The 7445-nt window shown below is 42.2% G+C and overlaps 1 long non-coding RNA gene across 1 annotated transcript in view; it reads right to left on the reverse strand.

The window, feature by feature from the left end:
* Positions 1-3549: 3549 nt before the first annotated feature.
* LOC115186137 (uncharacterized) overlaps positions 3550-7445 on the reverse strand; it is a 17588-nt gene continuing 13692 nt past the window's right edge. The window contains exon 2 of the long non-coding RNA XR_003875609.1: positions 3550-4274. This is a non-coding gene — a long non-coding RNA (uncharacterized LOC115186137). The remainder of the gene's footprint in view (positions 4275-7445) is intronic.

Genomic DNA, 7445 nt, shown 5'->3' on the forward strand with positions numbered 1-7445 from the left:
GCCGTGTTTGGAGGAGGAGGAATGCTGCCTATGACACCAAGAACACCATCTCCACCATCAAACATGGAGGTGGAAACATTATGCTTTGGGGGTGTTTTTCTGCTAAGGGGACAGGACAACTTCACCGCATCATTTGACAGGGCCATGTACTGTCAAATCTTGGGTGAGAACCTCCTTCCCTCAGCCAGGGCATTGAAAATGGGCCGTGAATGGGTATTCCAGCATGACAATGACCCAAAACACACGGCCAAGGCAACAAAGGAGTGGCTCAAGAAGAAGGACATTAAGGTCCTGGAGTGGCCTAGCCAGTCTCTAGACCTTAATCCTATAGAAAATCTGTGGAGTGAGCTGAAGGTTCGAGTTGCCAAACGTCAGCCTCGAAACCTTAATGACTTGGAGAAGATCTGCAAAGAGGAGTGGGACAAAATCCCTCCTGAGATGTGTGCAAACCTGGTGGCCAACTACAAGAAACATCTGACCTCTGTGATTGCCAACAAGGGTTTTGCCACCAAGTACTAAGTCATGTTTTGCAGAGGGGTCAAATATGTATTTCCCTCATTAAAATGCAAATCATTTTATAACATTTTTGACATGCGTTTTTCTGGATTTTTTTGTTGTTATTCTGTCTCTCACTGTTCTTATAAACCTACCATTAAAATTATAGACTGATCCTTTCTTTATCAGTGTGCAAACGTACAAAATCAACCGGGGATCAAATACTTTTTTCCCCCACTGTATGTCCCTCAGATTACACAACTCCACAAAGAATTTGATTATTTCATTTTTTTTATATACTCCCATATCTACTGGGTGAAATACTACAGTGTGCCATCACAGCAGCAATATTTGTGACCTGTTGCCACAAGAAAAGGGCAACCAGTGAAGAACAAACACCATAGTAAATACAACCCATTTATGTTTATTTATTTTCCCTTTTGTACGTTAACTATTTGCACATCGTTATAACACTGTATATATACATAATATGACATTTCAAATATCTTTTGGAACTTTTGTGAGTGTAATGTTTACTGTCAATTTTTATAGTTTATTTCACTTTTGTTTATTTTGTACTTCACTTGCTTTGGCAATGTAAACATATGTTTCCCATGCCTGTCACGCCCTGACCATAGAGAGCCCTTGTTTCTCTATGGTGTAGTAGGTCAGGGCGTGACTAGGGGGTTGTCTAGTTTATATTTCTATGTTGTGTTCTAGTTTATATTTTCTATGTTGGTGTTTTGTATGATTCCCAATTAGAGGCAGCTGGTAATCGCTGTCTCTAATTGGGGATCATATTTAAGTAGCTATTTTTCCCACCTGTGTTTGTGGGATATTGTTCTGTGTTTGTGCCTGTGCACCACGTAGTCATGTTTAGTTGTTTGTTTATTTGATTTAGTTGTTTGTTTATTTGATTTAGTTGTTCGTTTATTTGATTTAGTTGTTCGTTTATTTGATTTAGTTGTTTGTTTATTTGATTTAGTTGTTCGTTTATTTGATTTTGTTGTTTTTGCTTGAAGTTTCACTTCGGAATAAAGATGTGGAACTCTACACACGCTGCACCTTGGTCCCGTTCTTACGACAACCGTGACAATGCCAGTAAAGCCCTTCAATTGAATTTAATTGAATTGATATTGGTTCAGAGACAGAGGGAATGAAGGGAGAGTGGAAGAGAGAAAAGTAGAATGGGCAGCATGTGACAGAGTGAGACAGCAGAGGGTTATGCTTCAGTAAAGAGGGACAGTTAACCTGTTAGGGCTAGGGGGCAGTATTTACACGGCCGGATAAAAAATGTACCCGATTTAATATGGTTACTACTCCTGCCCAGTAACTAGAATATGCATATAATTATTGGCTTTGGATAGAAAACACCCTAAAGTTTCTAAAACTGTTTGAATGGTGTCTGTGAGTATAACAGAACTCATATGGCAGGCAAAAACCTGAGAAGATTCCATACAGGAAGTGACCTGTCTGACAAATTCTTGTTCATCTTGGCTCTTTTTATTGAAGACTGAGGATCTTTGCTGTAACGTGACACTTCCTACGGCTCCCATAGGCTCTCAGAACTCGGGAAAAAGCTGAATGATATCGAGGCAGGCCCAGGCTGAAACACACTAGCGCGTTTGGCAAGTGCTCTATCAGAGGGCCATCAGAATGAGGCTCGTGCATGAGGGGATAGCATGCTTTTACTTTCACTCTCTTTGTAATAAAAACGATTTGCCGGTCGGAATATTATCGCTTTTTTACGAGAAAAATGGCATAAAAATTTATTTTAAACAGCGGTTGACATGCTTCGAAGTACGGAAATGGAATATTTAGAATTTTTTTGTCACGAAATGCGCCGTGCTCGTAACCCTTATTTACCCTTTCGGATAGTGTCTTGAACGCACGAACAAAACGCCACTATTTGGATATAACAATGGATTATTTGGGACCAAACCAACATTTGTTATTGAAGTAGAAGTCCTGGGAGTGCATTCTGACGAAGACAGCAAAGGTAATAACATTTTTCTTATAGTAAATCTGACTTAGCTAGCCCTGTGATGCCGGGCTATCTACTTAGAATATTGCAAAATGTGCTTTCACCGAAAAGCTATTTTAAAATCGGACATATCGAGTGCATAAAGGAGTTCTGTATCTATAATTCTTAAAATAATTGTTATGTTTTTTGTGAACGTTTATCGTGAGTAATTTAGTAAATTCACCGGAAGTGTTCGGTGGGAATGCTAGTCACATGCTAGTCACCTGCTAATGTAAAAAGCTGTTTTTTGATATAAATATGAACTTGATTGAACAGACATGCATGTATTGTATAACATAATGTCCTAAGATTGTCATCTGATGAAGATCATCAAAGGTTAGTGCTGCATTTAGCTGTGGTTTGGGTTTATGTGACATTATATGCTAGCTTGAAAAATGGGTGTCTGATTATTTCTGGCTGGGTACTCTGCTGACATAATCTAATGTTTTGCTTTCGTTGTAAAGCCTTTTTGAAATCGGACAGTGTGGTTAGATTAACAAGAGTATTGTCTTTAAAATGCTGTAAAATAGTCATATGTTTGAGAAATTGAAGTAATAGCATTTCTAAGGTATTTGAATAACGCGCCACGGGATTCAACTGGCTGTTGAGTAGGTGGGACGCTTGAGGTTAAAAGAGAGAACGAGAGAAAAGCAGAAGATGAGAGGGACAGAAAGACAGAGGGAGTGATTGAAAGAGAGGAAGAGAGAGGGAGAGATGTGAGTATGATGGTCCCTGTGCTGTTCTACTTCCTCCATATTGACTACCTTAAAGACTAGCAGAGAGGGCACTTCCAAGCCCCATTCTAATTAAACCAAATGAGTGTATGAGGCAGAATACAGCTCTGAATACTCCCCTTGTACACCTCACCCCCTCTCTCCACCCCTCTCATCCACTCCTCTCCTCCTCTCTTCTTTAATCTCTTCTCTCCTCCTCTCCACTTGTCCTCTCTCCACTTGTCCTCTCTCCTCTCCTCCTCTCTCCTTTCCTCTTCTCTCCTCTCCTGTCCTTTCCTCTCCTCATCTCCTCTCCTGTTTTGCCTGGCCTTACACACTCTCCTCAATTACTCCTCCACTCACCCCCTTAATCATTCCTATCTTAATGAGCTAGGGATGGAGAAATAGATGGGGGAGGGGGCGTCCGCTCTAACGATACTTAGTGTAGCAGAGCCTAATCTAAGGTGCCCTTTTTTACTTGTGTAGGCAGTGCCAGTCACAACAGCTTGGCGTAGTGTTCATGTGGGCATTAGATCTGAAATGGGCAGTGAAATCTAGGTCTGCCCTCAGAGACTGAGGGTGAAGAGAAGCCTACAGGGAATCAGCAGGTCTGATTAAAGCACGGAACTCTGATCCAGCCATGAGTGACAGGGCTCTCCACCAATTCCGCGCTGGCAGCTCAGGGAGCACAGAGGAGAAGAGAAAGGGGAGGGGTTGCAGTGAGTGTTTATCCCTTCATCAGGTGTGCACTGTGCTTTTCTCTTCCCCTCTTCCTTTCATTTCATCCTTTCACAGGTTGCAATTGTTTACAATATTTTACATATTTAACCCTCTCAAATTTGGGGACTTTTTTCAAGTGACACTCCTATATGACACTTTAGTAGAAGGATAATGTGTGGAGATTGACTGGGAGAGCTGTCACTCACCGGGAGGCTGGAGGGGCGGTCCTGCGAGATCAGACCCATGTCCTCTTGGTTGGCCTTCCCAGAATTCCCTGGGGCCTGCTGCTGACTCCTGCCTCCGTAACTCTCCTGAGGAGCCTCCTGGAGAGAGGGAGAGAGAGAGAGAGAGAGAGAGAGAGAGAGAGAGAGAGAGAGAGAGAGGGATAGCGATAGAGAGCGAGCGAGAGCAAGAGAGATAATAGAGAAAGAATGAAAGAAAGAGAGAATGAGAGAGAGAGAATGAAATAAAGAAAGAGGAGAGAGAACGAATGAGAGAGACAATGGAGAGAGAGAACGAATGAGAGAGAGCAAGACAGAAAGAGAGAGAGAGAGACAGAGCGAGAGACAGAGAGAGAGACAGAGAGAGAGAAAGAGAGAATGGGAGAGTGTAGACGGATAGATTTTTTTTTAAGGGTTTTACAGTAAATGACATCATGCATTACAGTGTGTCTCTTGGGGGGGCAGGACAGGGGGTCTGATAAATGAAGCACAGCTCTTACAGCTCTAACAGCAGATGATGAATTAAAGTGAGCTAGCCTCCCTCCCTCCATGTTTTGACTAGCTGTGAAAGAGGCATGAATGCCTGTCTCGCTCTGGAACCTCAGGTACAGTGTGTGTGTGTGTGTGTGTGTGTGTGTGTGTGTGTGTGTGTGTGTGTGTGTGTGTTAGGTAAACAGGTAGAGTAGAGCTAAGTGTCCCTCAGTCAGACAGTAGTCCAGATAGATAGAAGGAGATATGGGACAGTAATACCAGATGGTAATTAGGTTCTAATTGATTGCTGCTGGATACCCTGTTTAGCATAGGAGACAAGTCTAGCAATACTACAGCAGCACATCCAAACACACACACGCTCATACACACTCACAAAGATACAATGTAACCCAATACTTGACAATAACCCCACTACTGGTGGACACAAGTGTAGGTGAATCTATTGTCCCTGAAACACTCACCATAACAAAAGACCCCATCAACAGCAGTCTTTCCACCTAATCTGATATCTTGAAAAACACACTTTCATCCTTGCTCCTAAGTTGCTTTCTCTCTACTATAATCAAAACCAGATTTAAGTCTGTAAACCAATTTTCTTTCCAGAGATAAAAATGTATTTTTCTCATTGACTCCCTTTCATTGAGTAGTCAGCTCATCCTACATGGTGTTCAGCGATCAGACAGACACCAGGACAATGGAAGCATCCTTGTAGAGGATTATATCTCTACTGGCTACACGATCACTGATACCACAAACACAGAACAACCTCTGTTCTAAACATCTCAGAGAGAGAACCAACACAGAAGATCATCCATTACAACAGCAGTGTGGGGGTGATGGGGACTAGTGAGGATTTGAATGTGGACTGAGACAAATAGACATGGTTCTATATTTAGTACTATGGTGGTGAAGCCTGATGGCATGTATCCTCCCTGAGCGCTAGGCAGGCCTGTGTAGATCTACCAGGGTACAATCTACTCTACACTGGCACCATGCCAACCTGCTGCCTTTATTACATCCTACTGTAGATCAGTCAAGTCTTTTATTTAGTACAGCACCCCTTACACAAATATACACACATCCCTTCTCCTTACACAAATACACACACATCCCTTCTGCTTACACAAATACACACACATCCCTTCCCCTTACACAAATATACACACATCCCTTCTCCTTACACAAATACACACACATCCCTTCCCCTTACACAAATACACACACATCCCTTCCCTTACACAAATACACACACATCCCTTCTGCTTACACAAATACACACACATCCCTTCCCCTTACACAAATACACACACATCCCTTCTGCTTACACAAATACACACACATCCCTTCCCCTTACACAAATACACACACATCCCTTCTGCTTACACAAATACACACACATCCCTTCTGCTTACACAAATACACACACATCCCTTCCCCTTACACAAATACACACACATCCCTTCTCCTTACACAAATACACACACATCCCTTCTGCTTACACAAATACACACACATCCCTTCCCCTTACACAAATACACACACATCCCTTCTGCTTACACAAATACACACACATCCCTTCCCCTTACACAAATACACACACATCCCTTCTGCTTACACAAATACACACACATCCCTTCCCCTTACACAAATACACACACATCCCTTCTGCTTACACAAATACACACACATCCCTTCCCTTACACAAAATACACACACATCCCTTCTGCTTACACAAATACACACACATCCCTTCCCCTTACACAAATATACACACATCCCTTCCCCTTACACAAATATACACACATCAATTCCCTTACACAAATATACACACATCCCTTCTGCTTACACAATAGCACACACATCCCTTCCCCTTACACAAATACACAACACACTCCCTTCCCTTACACAAATACACGACACATCCCTTCCCTTACATCCCCCTTACACGAAATACACACACACTCTCCTTTCTCATGACACAATACACGCGCACATCCCTTTCCCTTACACAAATATACACACATCCCTTCTGCTTACACAAATACACACACATCCCTTCCCCTTACACAAATACACACACATCCCTTCCCTTACACAAATACACACACATCCTTTCTCCTTACACAAATACACACACATCCCTTTCCCTTACACAAATATACACACATCCCTTCTGCTTACACAAATACACACACATCCCTTCCCCTTACACAAATATACACACATCCCTTCTGCTTACACAAATACACACACATCCCTTCCCCTTACACAAATACACACACATCCCTTCCCCTTACACAAATACACACACATCCCTTCTGCTTACACAAATACACACACATTTCTTTCCCTTACACAAATACACACACATCCCTTCTCCTTACACAAATACACACACATCCCTTTCCCTTACACAAATACACACACATCCCTTCTGCTTACACAAATACACACACATCCCTTCCCCTTACACAAATACACACACATCCCTTCTGCTTACACAAATACACACACATCCCTTTCCCTTACACAAATACACACACATCCCTTCCCCTTACACAAATACACACACATCCCTTCTGCTTACACAAATACACACACATCCCTTCCCCTTACACAAATACACACACATCCCTGCTTACACAAATACACACACATCCCTTCTGCTTACACAAATACACACACATCCCTTTCCCTTACACACACACACACATCCCTTTCCCTTACACAAATATACACACATCCCTTCTGCTTACACAATACCACACATCCCTTCTCCTA

Source organism: Salmo trutta, unplaced genomic scaffold, assembly GCF_901001165.1.
Source record: "Salmo trutta unplaced genomic scaffold, fSalTru1.1, whole genome shotgun sequence".
NCBI lineage: Eukaryota > Metazoa > Chordata > Actinopteri > Salmoniformes > Salmonidae > Salmo > Salmo trutta.